The sequence below is a fragment of the Chlorocebus sabaeus genome, chromosome 21 (genome assembly GCF_047675955.1).
Source record: "Chlorocebus sabaeus isolate Y175 chromosome 21, mChlSab1.0.hap1, whole genome shotgun sequence".
Taxonomy (NCBI): domain Eukaryota; kingdom Metazoa; phylum Chordata; class Mammalia; order Primates; family Cercopithecidae; genus Chlorocebus; species Chlorocebus sabaeus.
In genome coordinates this window covers 66,944,218-66,961,677 of record NC_132924.1, presented here as the reverse complement: position 1 = coordinate 66,961,677, position 17,460 = coordinate 66,944,218, and positions in this window count along the sequence as shown.

Genomic DNA, 17,460 nt, shown 5'->3' with positions numbered 1-17,460 from the left:
TATCAAGCTAGCAAGGAGAATCTCTTGCTGCATTCTGCTGAGACAAAGTATTATATAACATAGCTAATAATTAGAGGGATAATTCATCATTTTGCCATATTCTATGAGTTACAAGCAAGTCAAAGCCCTACCTACATTGAATGGGAAGGGACTGACGAAAGACATGGGCACCCGGAGGAAGATACTGGGTGCCATGCAGGGTCAGTTCACCATAAATCACTTACAAATACAATACATTCTTCCAGTTTGTATTTTGTGTTTTAATTTACTTAAAGGTGTCTCTTGAAGTACAATGGTGTCTTTTCTTTTAAGGTTTATGGGTTTATGCTTTTGGTGGTACATCTAAGAATTTTTTCTTTCAAACTATTTTTTTTTTTTTTTTTTTTTAAAGACAGAGTCTCACTCTGTAGCCCAGGCTGGTATACAGAGGTGCCATCTCAGCTCACTGCAAACTTTCACTTCCTTGTTTCAAATGATTCATGTCCCTTAGCCACCTGAGTAGCTGGGATTACAGACATGTGCCACCATGCCTGGCTAATTTTTTTTTTTTTTTTTTTTTTTAGAAGATATGGGGTTTTGCCATGTTGGCCAGACTGGTCTTGAACTCCTGGCCTCAAGTTATCCACTCCCTCAGCCTCCCAAAGTGCTGGGATTACAGGCATGAGCCACCACGCCTGGCCTATCTAAGGAATTTCTACCCACCTCAATGTCATGAAAGTTTATCTTTGTCTTCTTCTAGTAGTTTTAGCGTTTTAGCTTTTACGTTTAAATGCTAAGTTCATTCGCTCAAAATATATCATTATTGATTTGGTAAAATTTTAGGCCATCATTTTGCTCTTTGCTTTCTATTTTATTTATGACGTTGTTTTTCCTCTCTTTCTCTTTTAATGTCTTATTTTGTGTCAAATACATTTTTTCTCTACCATTTAATTTCTTCTGTCATTTCTAATCCCTTTTCTAGCTATTTACTTAGTTGTTGCTAAAGAGTTTACAAAAGATCTTAACGTATTATACTCAGCTTCAGAATAATACTGACCTAATTCTGGTAAAAATATAGAAATGTTGCTCCAATATATGTTCTTTTTCTTCCCCTTTTGTTTCTTTATTGTCATTCACACTACATCTATATAATTTCATAGAAGATTATTATGTTTATTGCTCTGTAGATTTTTATAAGCTAAATAAACCAAAAATACATGTATAGACTCATATATATAATATATATAAATGTGTGTATATGTATATGTGTGTGTGTGTATGTGTGTATATATATATAATTATTTTTTTTTTGAGACAGTCTCGCTCTGTCACCCAAGCTGGAGTGCAGTGGCACAATCTTGGCGCACTGCAACCTCTGCCTCCCAGATTCAACCAATTCTCCTGCTTCAGCCTCCCGAGTAGCTGGGAATACAGGTGCCCACCACCACACCTGGCTAATTTTTGTGTTTTTAGTAGAGATGAGGCTTCAATGTTGATCAGGCTGGTCTCAAACTCCTGACCTCAGGTGACCCACCTGCCTTGGCCTCCCAAATTGTACTGTTGCTACATTTACTGTATCTGATGTTCCTCATTTCAACATATACATTAAAGTCATTTCCTACTGTCACTTTCTTTTAGCCTGAAAGATATCCTTTACTATTTATTTTAGCACCCAATTGCTGGTAAAAAATTATCACAGTTTTTCATCTGAATAAAATATTATTTTACCCTCATATTTTAATGATGAATTTTCTCGATATATAATTCCTAGCTGACAGGTACTTTTATTCTGCTACTTAAAATGTCTTTCCGTTGCTTTTGACTCTCCATTTTTGCTAATAAGAAGTCAATCACTAATTATGTCTTTGCTTTCTTGTATGTGATGAGTTACTTTTTTTCTTACTGTTTTTAAGATTTGCTTTTTTTCTTTGAATTTCACTAGCTTGACTATGATGTATCTCTGTGTGTATATCTTGCTCAGTTGGTTTTCTTCTGCTTATTTGTATGCCTGGCTTCCTAGAGGTTGCCCCTGTGTCTGCATATTCTGTGTTAAGCGAAAAGTTGGCCAGAGTATGCACTCAAACAACTCAAGCCAATAAGGATTCCACTCTCTAAAGATGGATCTATGTGAGCGCAGTAAAGAACATTCAGATTCCAGGCCATTTTCAACTCAACTCTTCCCCTTAATTTTAGATTCTGTCAGTCAGTTTCAATCTCTCTCTCTCTCTCTCTCTCCTACCTTGTGTGTGTGTGTGTGTGTGTGTGTGTGTGTGTGTCTGTGTGTGTGTTTGTTATTGGCTTCATCAACCAGGAATGTGTGGTGGCATGGGCTAACTACACAATGTTGTTTGCATGTCAGCAACTCCTGTCAACCTGAGATATGTGAAGAACTTAACAAGCCTTCCTTGTATCCCTAACTTCTTGGTCTTTCCTACAAAATCCTCTGTTAGTCTGTCAGTCCGCTGCCTGCACCAAACAGAATCTAGTTCAGACTAGCAGAACTGCTGATCCTCCTTATTTACTTGTTCATGAGAACACCTCTGGAACTGACTAGATTCTAAATCAAGTGAGTTTCCCTGGTACCAGCAGTAAGACTCTCGGTTTCCTAGCCTATCTCATCCAGATTGAACTGTCCAGCAGCAGAGCCATAGGTGAGGCACAGGACTGGTCTTCATCAAGAAAACTACAAAACTGCCCTATATCTGCCCATGCTTCAGCAATTTTCATGAATAACACTTCTCTCTTCATTTGCATGCATCTCTTTGATTAATTTCCAGAATGCTAAAATAATTGTTTTGACACTTTCGTGCACCTTTATAGTTGCTTTCTGAGGAGAAGATTGTTCAACTTTTCATCCCGTTGGATGGAAATGCTACATACTGTTAACAAATTAAAGTCTAATTAAACCGATTAAAATCTAATTAAACTTAGTTAAAATCTAATGAACTAATTAAAGTCCATGACTCTACTCAGATTGTTTCTGTAATACAAAGAATGTGAGCAACCAGGAATTGGGAGACCAAGAAAAAATTACGGGTAGCCAAGATGAAATGCCAACAACAAAGAATTCCTACAATGGCAGTCATTTTTCTTATAAAGGAAATGTGACCCATTAAAAACCATGTGCATAATTTTATTGGTATTACATTTTTTTTTCAGTTATGTTTTCTAGCTACTTCTTGTTGGTATACAAATATGTAATTGGTCGCTGTATATTAACTTTTTACATAGCAAACTATCTTTAATTCTTTAATTTTTAAAATAATTTCAATAATTTTCTTCAGTTTATTTGCGTTTTCTATGTAGGCAATTATATTATTTTCAATATTATATAATTTGTAATACTTGGAGTCAGTTTTACATTTTTTTAACATTCTTACCATTGCTTACTCCTTTTTTGTCTTAACATGCTAAGTATAATGCCTTTTTGCATAATGTTAAATACACATGGCATAAGCAAGTATGCTTTTTCCTGACTTTAAAAGGATGTCTCTAACATATATTATTATTAAATATGATACTAATTATAAATTTATGATACTTTTATTTTCAGGGAAAGTAAGTTATATTCTACTCATGGTTTTTAAGAGATGTTATCATGAATGGATGCTATATTTTATTTTTTTAACTATAATAGCTAAAATACTTATATGCATTTTCTCTTTTGATTTAATGTATTAAATTATATTTTCTAATGTTAAGCTATCATTGCATTTTTTTAAAATAGAAATGTTCTATGGAGTATTTGTATACAGTTTCTAGATGTCTATTTTATTTGTGATTATCTTATTTAGGAATTACATCTATAAACATTTATATAGAGTATGTTGGAGATTTTCTGTTCTTTTAATATCTTGTACTATATGAAGTTAATACTAGCCTGAAAAAGTTAATTGATTTTTCTAATATCTGTAAGGGTGTACATGTATATGCTTTTTGATTAGTTATTAGGTCAAAAACCAATTTAAATTAGATAAATAGTTTAGAGCATTCTGAAGTTCCTGGCAGAGGAACAATTGTCTCTGCAAAGAGATCTGTGACCTCACAGAATATGAAAAGATTTGAGACTCTCTCTCTCTATATATATATATATAAATAAAAGTTATTACTCTGTAAATCATATACATTAGATGACTAATTGCCACTTTGTAATCTTATTTTCAAATTAACTGTATCTGAAATATTTTTGATGAGTGAGATATAGAGGTATATATTTTAAAATACTGATAATATGTACTTAATGGTCGGGTCTTCTCAACTTTTCAATTGACTTATTGCTTATTTGATGCTCTATTTATTCTAGAAATTGTGAATTTCTCTAGTATTTTACAACGATTTGCCTAAACTATTTTAGCATATTGTTAATAATTTAATCTGTGGTTATTCTTTGCTCTTTTTCTAATATAGCTCATTAATTACTCCCTTTCTCTCTGTCTCATCAACTATGTCAGTTTTTTCTATCTTATTGATACATCCAATGGAACAGATTTTGGCAGTTTGGAGCCTCTTTATTGTTTTTCATTTCATATTTTGGTGATTAGAATGTAAGATACCATCTTGTTAAATGCTTTTTCAACTCTTTTCCAGGGATTTTGATGTCGTATTCTTATTATCTTGCTTTTTACAGTATTTTAAAATTATTATTATTGTGTTTATTTAGACAAAGAATCATATAACAATGTTCACTTCCTAATTTAAAGATGAATTTTTTATATGCACATAAATATTTGGATAAATTTTGCTGATTTATAAAATGTCCAATATGCATATTAATTTGGATGCATTTGTTCTGATAATTAATGAGATCTGATGTTTCATAATTTTCCACTATGGTTATGTAATCATCTATGTTTCTTTCAATTGTATCGATTTTTGTCTCTAATCTTTTGATACTTGGTGAGGTCATAGATAGGTCTCTTTCCAGAGAGAATTTCTCTCTGCCAGGCACTTCAGAACGCTGTAAAATATTAACCTAATTTAAATTGGTCATTGACTTAATAACTACTCAAAAATTGTAAAACCAAACCAGTATCTTTATGAGGCTAGGCATATCATTATAAATGGCTACCAAAATTTTTCTTTTTCTATTTTTAAAATTCTGCCTTGGATGTGAGCTGATACGGATATGTATTACTGCCTGATGTTGCTTGTGGGGAGACATTTTAAGATTGCACTTTCCTAAAGTTGCACCTTTCCAATTTTCTTCTTTTAGGTAAAACTCTTATTTCTAAGTAACCACCTTAGACATAACCAAAGCCTTGCTTCCTTTCACTTATACCAAAATTAAAACCCAAGATTTCAGCTACTAAACTTAGTAAATGCCCTCAAGATACCCAAGATACCCACGGTCTTAGGTATCACTTTAGCTGTGGTTTTCAGCTTCTTTTCCATTTTATATTTCTGGGGATTTTCCTCAATATCTTGCAACATCAGCTATGCATTTAGAAACAGCATTTCTATGTATTCAGTGTCTGTGTGTGTGTGTGTGTGTGTGTGTGTGTGTGTGTGTGTGTTTCTCCCAGGATGTATAGTCAGCACTACAGTTGGAAATGAAAGTCACGATAATAGATTTTCAACAAGAAATAGAAAATTTTTTCAAACTATAAACATAGCTGTTTTTTTAAAGCATAAATCCTCCTTCTGAGTTGCAGACATTATCAGAAAGAAAATACAAGATATAGTTAAGGCATTTCATAGTGTATCACTGTTTATTTAAGCAGGATACTTACTTCATAAAAGTGGACACTTCCTTCTTTGCTAAATAAGTTTTAATTGTTTTTATTCAGATATATTTTCCCATCTTTGAGAAAGGAGTCTGCTGTGAGTGTGGGGTAGAGTGATAAATGGGTGTTGAATTATCAAACATCTAGCAAATGGATTAGTAAGTGGTATCCACATTCAGGAAGGCAATAAAACACTATTTGAAGTAATGCATAATACTTCTGAGAAGATAACCAAATGGATGGTTTAATGAAAGCTAAACATAACTTTTATGTGCCTGCTTATTTTCTGTGACTAGTTTTACATCCACAAGCAATTGAAAGGTGGAGCTCTCAGAGTGAAACTTTACTCCTTTTTGCACAATCTCTCAATGTCTCTTGTAGAATAAATCCTCTACATTGGTATTCTGCATTATCCCAACTGCATTATCGTCACTGTTGTAGTAAAGACTCTCAAAATCTTTCATGGAAACAGTTGCAATCACTTTCTAAATAGCCTCTGTCATAAATGTTGATGACTCTCATAAATGTCACCAACACCAGGCTATCGGAAGGTATTTTCTTAATATTTGATACCTCCGTAAGATATTAATAGTTCTTAAAATTATATGTGCTAACACATTTGATTGATGTTGAATTAATTCAGTATTAATAGATTCTTTTATCTCAAAAATTGTCAGAATATTCACTAGGCTAATGAGTGTGGTAAGTTGAATATAGATATCTCACACATATTTAACTACTGAACCTGATTTTTGAGAAGTTTCTACAGGATCTTCTACTTCTCGGTCTTGAAGCATTCCTTCATGCCAAACATCTGGTGAAACACTTTATTTTATTTTCAACCAAATCTCATCACGTTAATCTCCAGAATTAAAAATCCTTAATAATTTTCCATTTTCTAAAAATATGGGATAAAGCCTTTCACACCTTGCCCCCAATACTTAAGCAGCATAATTTCTATTGCCCACTTTTTGCCACTACCAAAGCTTGTTCCTTTTTTGTTCCTCCCTCCAAAAGTATTCTCCCATTACTATTTGCTTTTGAATATACAGTTCCTTATGATTGGATATTCTTTAGCTATTCTATTCCTGCCAAACTTTTAAGTGCTCTTTCAAGTACCCCTCAAATATTACCTACCTTTTAAAATTTACCTTATATTACCAGACACAGTTTTGGACACAGTTATTCTCCCACTCTCTGGGAATCTCAGTATATACAGATTATGTGTCTTTAAAGCACATATCAGGTTTTCAGTAAATATTGTATACCTATTATTTTATCTTACAATGTGAACTCCTATACAGCAACTTCCTATTCATCTTTGCATAAAATGATGCTAACATGGGATTCTTTCTCTGTTTCAGCTGAGATCCTAAGATAAGAGATGTTGGATATTTTTATATTTTAAAGACTATTTTAAGCAACCAGTATTTAATTCACATAGGAAGTGGATAAAAATGAGTTTTCTGACCATCACCCATCTTCTGGTTATGTGAGTAAATTTGATGTTTCAATAAAGATTTAGAAATTTGGATTTTTTATTTTTTGCATAGAATATTGCCTTAAAGAGCAATCCATATTTCAATAGGGAAAGCAAGAAGGTTACTTTTTTTTTACTTTAAGCCTGGCATTGGAGACTACAAGGAGGCCATTTGAAGAATTTGATATAAGTCTTCTTCCCTTATAAGAAAAACTATAAACTGTTACATGCATAGGAAATACAAAGGCGAGAATTTGACTGATATTTCATGTGGCAACATATAAAGGATTGTGCTAAAATGAATAAAATTTCTGCAGATTATGGTTCAAATGTGTGTTTCCCAAAAATCAGATGTGTCCATGTGAGGAAAGAAAAGGAACTTTCTCATAACTGTCTTATTGACTTGGAAGACTTCCTAGACTCTGGGTCCCCACAGAGACCACTGGGTATAATTGGACTGCCCAGATAAGAGAGCCATGGGGAAAAACAAGTGGCCAGGAGTACAGTAGAGTTATTTACTTACTGTAGAGTGCAGTAGGTAAGTGATGACAAGCAATTTGATCATATCTCCAATGAGCCCACAAAATGCTCTGAAAGAGAAAAGGTATTCTTCAATATCTGCCACAGCAAAAGGAAATCAAAGTTCAAAATATTACTAATCTAATAAGATTTGTCCTGAATAACCAACTCTGTCTTTACTGGGCAGATGTTACTAAGTTCAAGCATTGTGGAAGACAGTGTGGTAATTCCTCGAGGATCTAGAGCCAGAAATACCATTTGACCCATCAATCCCATTACTGGGTATATACTCAGAGGATTATAAATCATTCTACTATAAAGAAACATGCACACATATGTTTATTGCAGCGCTATTCACAATAGCAAAGACTTGGAATCAACCCAAATGCCCATCAATGATAAACTGGATTAAAAACATGTGGCACATATACACCATGGAATATTATGTGGCCATAAAAAAGATGAGTTCATGTCCTTTTCAGGGACATGGAAGAAGCTGGAAACCATCATTCTCAGCAAACTAACACAGGAACAGAAAACCAAACTCTGCATATTATCACTCATAAGTGAGAGTTGAACACTGAGAACACAAGACACAGGGAGTGGAACATCACACACTGGGGTTTGTTGGGAGGTAGGGGGTTAGGGGAGTGATAGCATTAGGAGAAATATGTAACATAGATGATGGCTTGATGGGTGCAGCAAACCACTATGGCACGTGTATACCTATGTAACAAACCTGTATGTTCTGCACATGTATCTTAGAACTTAAAGTATAATTTGTAAAAAAGCTAGCTAAAAATAAATGAGGAAGAAATCAGTCATGACCCTCATTTCCCACTGCTGACAAAAGATGAACAGAGGAAAACATTGCATTCAAACAAAATCTGTAGATTTGACTCTTTCTGAAATGGGATTATATTTATAATCAAAAGTGACAAGAGGAATTTTTATCATCTGAGCATGACTGCATAAAATATAAAACTTGCCCTAGAATTTATCTAAGACTCAGGAAAAAAAAAACTGATAGAGGAAAGAAAAGAGAAAATAATAATCTTGGTTTCAATTCACATCCTTGAGACTTAATTCATAAAACTTATTTCTGTAATGTCTGCATCCAATATACAGTATGATATATAATAAGCACTCCAGAAATTAATTGTCGATTGAAAGTTATTTTCTTGCTATGGAATTTAGACCAAGTCTCTGGTCAAACAATAGTAGCCATTTTAAAATTAAGAAAATATTATTCGTGTACACTAAAAAAGACAGTGGTTTTTATAAGAACCCTAATGGAAAGAATCTCTGCAAATCTTAAATGGAAGTAATTTCTGCACCTAATCTTGAAAACTATAGCTATCTAACCATTTACAGAGCGTATTTTGTGAGCTAAAATCAGTGGTAGGTAGGTGTCATGAATATAAATCAGTAAGTTAGGCACAGTCTTAATTAAAGAAGTTTATGAACTGTTGGGGAAACGAGATATATAAAAAAACAAGTTTTAAAAATACCGTAGGTTCAGTGCTTTAGAATGCATTGTGCTTAGTGTGGGTACAAAAGTGGAAGTAATCAATACTGTTAATATATCAAATCATGCTTTATAGATTTTATTACATTTGAAATATGCATAAAATACAAGTAAGACTATGAGAAATGTAAATTTAAATGTTGAAAAAATATTTGAGGCAAATAATCTAAAAGGAAACTCACTACCTTGCCTGTAAATCAGGAACCTGTTGAGTATATAGTGAGAGAAAGGATGAACTTGGAACAAGCCTGTTTACCAAAAGAAAATTGCCCGTACAACTTTGACACTGAACAGAGAGAAGTCATCCGTGAGAATGTGTAACTATAATCTAGTCATTTCATGCATTGTTGGACTGAATTCATACTCTGTGGGTCATAAAGCATTATTTTGCTTAAGGACATACAACATTATTTTAAACATGAATAAAGGGCATGTTTACCCATGTTACAAAAGGGATGTGGAGAACACCAATAAACCTTTTAGAAATAAAAATAAAATGAAATTAATAATATTACCAAAAATAAAACCTTCGATGGATAGACTTAAAGGTTGATTTTAAAAGCTAAGTGAATGGTTAGTTAACTGGAAGACATAGCTTTAAAAAATCTGTGAAGCGCAATATAAACACACAACCATAAAAATATAAAAATAAATTTATCAAAATTGTGGATAAAGTGAAGTCTCACATGGGTTCAAATAGAATTGCAGAAAGAGGAAATAAAGGATGGCAGTACAGGTAGTATTTGCAGAGACAATAAGTGAGAATTTTCTAGTACTAAGGAAAGCTCCTCTTAATCAAGAATCCCAGTGAATCCCAAGTAGAGTAAAAATAAAAATCCACAACTTAATGAATTGGGAAGACCTTGAAGTACACAGAGAGAAGAGAAATAGTACAGTCAAATAAATAATATTAAGATTAATTTTCAGTACAAAAGTGGAAGCTATATGAGAGTGTATTATCTTCAATAAAATAAAATACAATAAATAATCCATAAAATAATCAACACACTATTTTCTGAAATTAGAGTAAAAAACATTTTTATACCAGTAAAAACAAATTTTTCTACCAACAGATCCTTATTAAAGAAAACACTAAAAGACATACTTTAGAGTAATAGAAAGTGTTTTCTAGTTCAAAGTCTGAAATTCAGGAATATATAGTGAACAAAGTTGCAAATGTGTTGAAAAATCTATAAAAATCCTACTTCTGTTAACGGTACACCAGTAATGTCCGCATGTGGGCCAACTAGAAAAAATATAGTAATCTAAGATGGCAGTAAATAACTATCAAGCTCCAATTCAAATTCAGAAAAGGAGGAAAATATGGACAGGTAAAAATCGTTGCCTATTAAGGCAAGTTAATATAATATGGATCAAATAAGTTGCCCCTTTCCATTTAGGGACATTTGGCTCCCTCTCTCATCCTTGTTGCCCTCAATTCAAATAAAAATGTGGTTAAGATATGGAAGAACTAAGCAATCATTTTCAGTTCTAAAAATCAAGTTAGACAGCAAGACATAACAAGGCATTTGCCCTTTTAAACCCCTCTACATCGAAGTGATGCATTCTAGGAGGCAGTAATGTAATATTTGCAGAGAGAATGACCCAACTTCATTTTATCTCAGTTCCAGAGTTAGATTAAGTTGATATTTGATTGTGAGTAACTCTCAGCCACTAAGCTAAATCTTAAAAATTCAAAAAAGTAATAACGCTTTGAGAAATGTAAGAAAGATTCAGAAAATTTAAAATTCCATTCACCAGTAAGATATAAACATCTTAAACTTGTGTGCACCTTTGTAGCATCAAAATATATGAAGTGGAATTTTAATAAACTAAAAAGGGAAATAGACAATAAGCCATCAAGCAAGATTTTATACATCTTTTTATGTAAAATATGATTAATATAAAAATATTAAATACAACTTATATATAGTCAATACAATTAATCATGTGATTATATATAAAACAATTTACCCAGTAGATACTTTTAATGAACATATGGAATATTTGCACAGTTGACAATATGCTGGAGCATTTGACAATGCTCTTTTAAGTTCAAATTATTGACATCATAGCTAATATTTTCTTCAGACACATCTAACAAAACTAGGAATCAGTAGTAAGGCAATAATTATGAAATCCTTGTATAATTGGAAAGCCAGTACGAGAAGCTGGTGATGATGAGAAACAACAACACTCATATACTCTTGCTCTGAAAATAGATTCTCTTTGAAAAAGTTTGCCATCATCCATGGAAGTTGAGGAAATATATAACTTATGAGTAGTTTGGTATAGGCAGTATCTACCAAATACACACATCCTATAAATATTTATAATTTTAATATATAGTATTTAAATGTAGGATACATTTATATACACAGATAATATACATAAATTAAATTAATATAAAATATAAACAATTATAAAATATATAAAATATAAATAGAAAACAAAATATGAATACATTGTAAATTCAAATGAATTATATAGAAATACAAAATATATTAAAATAAGAAATGTATAAATTATAAAAATTTATATATATAAATTAATATAGCCCATTATTTCCTCTCTTATTTAGCCAACTGAAATGTTTATATCTGTACATGAAAAGACAAGAAATATTCATGGCCGTATTGCTCATAATTGCTTAAAATTGGAAATGATCTAAATATGCAAGAACAACAGAATGGATAAATAAATTATAGTGAACTTAATACAATATATAAAAGGATGAAAATAAAAAATAATACAGTAGAATGAATCTGACAAGAAACAAATCACCAAAGAGCAATAACAAATTATAAAAATGTAAATCCAGGTGAAATTAAAGTATATGTCTATCAAAAGTCCCGGATGTCGTGGGTCATGCTTCTAATCTCAGCACTATAGAAGGCTGAGATGGGTGGATCACTTGAGGCCAGTAGTTTGAGACCAGATTGGTCAAAATGGTGAAACCCCATCTGTATTAAAAATACAAAAAATAGCTGGGCATGGCGGTGCATACCTGTAGTCCCAGCTACTAGGGAGGCTGAGGCAGGAGAATCACTTGAACCTGGTAGGCGGAGGTTGCAGTGGGCCCAGATTGTGCCACTGCACTCCAGCCTAGGCAACAGAGTGAGACTCTGTCTCAAAATAATAATAATAGTAAGTTTAGAAAAATAATTTGGTTACAAACTAATTGGTACAAATGTCAATGTGATTTCATAAATGGGAGTTTATAATTTGTAGGGGGCAAGAAGGGAGCTACTAGGGTGTTCTATGTCTCTTTTTTGTTGTTTTATCACAGTTTTATACAATGATTGTTCTGTTATAATTGAGCTGAACTGGTAAGTTTTGTATACTTTTCTAAGCGTATATTTTATTTTACAGTAAAAGAGTTAAAGCTAAAGATACCAAATTTAAAACATCTCATTGAACTTTGAATAACATTGTAGCTACGTAAAATTATAAAAATAATATTAGTGTCACAGGATCCCTGGGGTGTTGCTTTGTCAGCCAGAAGACTTTGTGGCCAGCATTGTCCCTGCTTGGGTTTTGCTTGTGCCTGCTGGGCTCATTTTGCCTACTCGGCCTGGCAGGCTGCATTCAGCTCACGCTACTGCCCTGAATACCATGCCTGACAAGGGCAAGCCAGGTGTGGAGCGGTGAGGGGTGTGTGAGCAAATGTACAGAGAGTCTGGTCACTGCGCACAGCCAGGTGCTCTGGCTGTAATGGAAAGGATAGTTCCAGGCTCTGTCACAGGTGGCAGCTCCGTGTGAGGCTGGGGCTAGACCAGACATACCGCAAGTGACTTCCACCAAGGGCAGTAGCAGCTGGACAAGGGGAACATGGTGACGCCCAAGAACTTGGACATCAGGAACTGCAAAGCTTCAAAGAAGGGTATTACAGTGTGTCATAGGCCTGGCTCTGGAGCCCCTAGGTCTGCACTCCCAGAAGGGCTGCAGATCTTCTCTCCTTCTTGTCATCCACAATGTGGTGAGCAGAGGGTGTGGTTCCGCCCTGTTTATGTTATAGCTCTTTCAGTCCCACCATTCAGCATGTCCTAAGTTCTTGTCCCACATCCAGTAAGAATGAGGTACACGGACCAACAGAGGGTTAGCAAGATGGAAAGGAGCTTCACTGAGAGACAGAACAGCTCTGAGAAGACCAGAAGTGGGTAGCTCCTTTTGGTAGGCAGGTCATACAGGCATGTGTCCAGTTCTTACTGAAGAGGAGACCTGTGGTGGGTAGCTCCTTTCCACCATCAGGTCGTCCAGAAGAGTCAAGGAGACCCGAAGTGGGTAACTCCCTCTCACAGCTGGGCATGAGTTTGTGTGAGTTTGGCCAAGCCTGGGGGATTTTATGGGCTCGGATGGGAGGAAATGAATGCTGATTGGTCTGTGGGCAGTCATGGGCAGGCCAAATAAAGCACAGTAAGTTCTCTTTCTGGGCTACAGACTCCACCCGAAACTGGCAGCTCCGCCCCAGGCTTAAGACTGTCTCTGCCTTAAAGCCGTCTCTGCCACCTTCAAGGCAGGAACCTGTCTTTCTACCCAGGAACCTGTCTGCCTCCTGCTATCAACATGCCATCCATGGCGCCCAGGCTGTTCATGCCAAAGGGCACCTGTAGGCCAGTGCAAAGCCGCCCTGGGTCCCTGTGGCCTCCCTTGTGTGCTAGTCAGTGCCCAAAGTCCAGAGGGGGATGAGGCGCCAGGGGGCTGGTGTGTCATCACGACCCTGAGTTCCTGCATACCCAGCCAGGTTGCAACAGTTCCCGGGCTTGACCACAACTTTGCTTTGTGGCACAGGCACAAATCAGAGCAGGCACCAGGAGCAAGGGAGAGGCCAGGGAGCAGGCACTTCCAAACCTGCGGGGGCAGGGTGGCTTACTGGACCTCCGAGAGAACAGGGATGCCCGGGTTTGAAGCCATAGCTGGGTGGCTGCAGCCTGCACACAGCAGTGCAGGACTCCCACCCTGCCAACTCAGTAGCGAGCAGGGCTCCTGTCTGTTCTCAGCCCCCAGTGGCGCCATCTTGACCACGCCTACCCTACTAGAGCCGACATCTTCACAGCAGCCTCTCCAGACAGGCCGTCGCTGCCATCATTGGGAGGTAAAATTTTTAATAGGTACGATGTTAGCTATTCGTTGAGAAGTGTCAACACATGTTTGTATCATTGGTAAAGTTATTAACTCCAGACTTTTGACACCAAGTCGGGATGGTGACATAATTGTGATCATCACAAAAAGAAAAAAAAAAGAGTATAATTTCCAAAATAGAATCGAATGAGATAATATATTCAATCAATCTAAAACAAAGCATAGAAAATAAAAATAGAAAAGAAGTGAGTAAAATGAAACACAAAATAAGGTGAAAGAAAAAAGTTATGGATAAGAATAATTTAAATTTGGTAATTATTTCAATGAAAAGAGCTTTAAAATGGATTATAAAAATATTGACATGTTATTTACAAAGATATGTGTTAAACTAAATAGACACAAAAGTTAAGAATAAGATAAAGACAAGGCAAAAGTTAATCAAAAATTGATATGACTATATTAATAGTTAAGATATTAAAGCAATTTTAAGAAAACATGATTCCTAGATATACAGAGGGTCTTTTGACCTCTTGAAAGATTTTCTAATTTTGAATCATACTTTTATTGCTGCATTTTTTCCCCCTTCTTTCCACAGGTGTTGAACTTGGGATTTAAAATATTTTTTTTCAGATAAACGTGAAGCCTAACTCATAAAAATCCTGCTTGTACTTTAACATGATTCAATCATAATATAACAACCCTTACACAGATAAGTTTACAGGACACAGAAGTAGATAGGAAGTCAATCATGGATAAAATTGTTCTAGTTATCTATTCTTCAGTAACAAATGAACCACGTTTCAATAGGAGGACAAATAGGATTAAACTAATGATTGGAAGTGACAAGTTTTTGGAAGATCATGTAAGAACTGAAATACTATTGTTTTACTTGCAAATGAACTTTGAACTATCCTCTATATAATGGAGATTATTTAAGGATTTTAGTTGCAAAGACACATGTTCAGATTTGTGTTTTTATTAGAAAATTTGGAAAGTCTTCTTAGGTGCTAAGACTGGGAAAAGAAAAACCTTTGAGGAATATACAGCAATAATCAAGTGACAGGTAACAGATTAAACTAATTTAGTATCCCTTAAGTTTTACGTAGGGTGATGGAATTGCAAGATACAAAGAAAACAGAACCACTGAAACTCAGTCATGATTTATGGGAAGAATGAATAAAGAAGGAAATAACAATTTTTAGGTTTCTAACATGGCTGGGTGAACAGATGGTAGTGAAATGTGCTCTGATACAGGAGAAAAAAATAGATATTTTTATACATATTAAATTTGAGGATTTCCCAGGAAAACCCAGAAAGAGATGCAATCAGCCATCTATGAGAACCGGAAGCTTGAAGAAATGCAGGGAGAACAATTTTACTGTCATGAAATTGTAGATTTTTTTTAAAGAACACATTTGATAATCCAGTGAATATATACAGTAAGATTATCAGAGATGAGCATTTTTGTGAACGTAATTGGGCAAATATAAGGCAGCTTGCCAAAAACACTGAGAAGGAACTTTACAAACATGAAAGGAAAATCATAATAGAGAAAAAAATGAAGGTCAAAGGGAAAGATAACTGTGGAGGGAAGAATTACTGATTTGAAATATTGTGATGTAGTAAGTGAACAACTGAAAAGATCATTAGTCCCTATTTTACTTTGTTTTTTTCTACCATTTGGAAAATATTGTTGACAATTGTCACAGAAGATTCAAATGAGTTGGAGGCAAAATGTGCATTTTGCTGGATTGAGATGAACATTTAAAGTCAGAACTTAGAGACTCTAAATGTACATGATAATTTTTCAAAAAGACTTAAATGTACTAAGAGAAAATTATTTTCTCCTCTGTGAATAAATAATTGGATGAATGAAAAATGAAAATCTTTATGGTCATTTGACAATATCTTGTAAGTTCACAATGAAAATTGTCATATTTGATTTCTTATAAATCTTGCAATGAAAAACTATGTTTCAATTTTTCTGATCCAAACATTCTTCCAATTATTTAATCTTATAATATTTTCATGAAATTTTTATAGAAGTACCATTCCCCTGGGAAATATTAGCCCTCATATCATTTTCATGATCTTAGCACCTCGGCAATAATGGATGAAAGAAATAAAGTATCGAATAGTGGTTGTTAGGTTGCTGTATGGTTCACTTCTTTTTACGTTGTTTTACAATGGGAGAAATGTTAACATGTCAGTAATCTGTGGGGGAAATATGCATATATATTGGCAGGTGCAGGTTGAAAATACAGGAATGAAATTGCCTGATAATGTCAATTCCAGAGACCAGACTGGCTGATGAGTAGGGATAGGGCAGCTCAGTGCAAAGTGAGGCATTTGAATTTTAGGTATTTAACAGAAAAAAAGATGGGAGACAAATTATGGGAAATACTGAGAATAAACCATATGCTGCAAAGGTACAAACTCAAATTTATCTTTGTCTAGGAGTCAGAGTAACAACTGACAAGTTTCTCTATACATAACCCTGAGAAGAGAGAACATTAGGCCACAAACAAAATAATTTGGCTACTTGTCACATGAGTGAAAAGGCCAAGCAATTAGTTTAATACCAAATACGAATTGCTTGTCTCATTCCTATCCTACTGAAGCGTTTCTTACCAATTAGAGAAGCAGTCTCTACCTCATTCTTTGAAAATGTCTTTTCTAGAAAAGTTTCGAATTGGCAAGTTCTCTTTTCAAAGTTTTCTACCCTGCTTCTCTAGCTCACCTATTCATCCAGCTCTACTACTCTTGGTGATTTATTCAGAAATCTCGGGACTAATTTCTGTGTACTGAACCTGAGCTACCTGCATATGTATGTACATAATCTGTATGTGTTTGAATTCTTAAAGTGAAAAAACACTTAAATATTAAAATTAAAAACAGCTACTTGAATTTCATTTTGACACTCATGCAGCATTTATTTGATCAATCAAGGCTCTCTATTCTTTTAACTGATATGGTTCTCATTGAATGTATAAAAAATCTTTATGCAACTTTTATTGAGTGCCACTTAATTTGATCCTAAATGCTAGCACACACTGCTTTTTATTTTTTAACTTTAATTCAAGGCCCAGAGCATGAAATTTGGTTTAATTATCTAAATCCATTGATTTCATTTATTTATTTTATTTTAT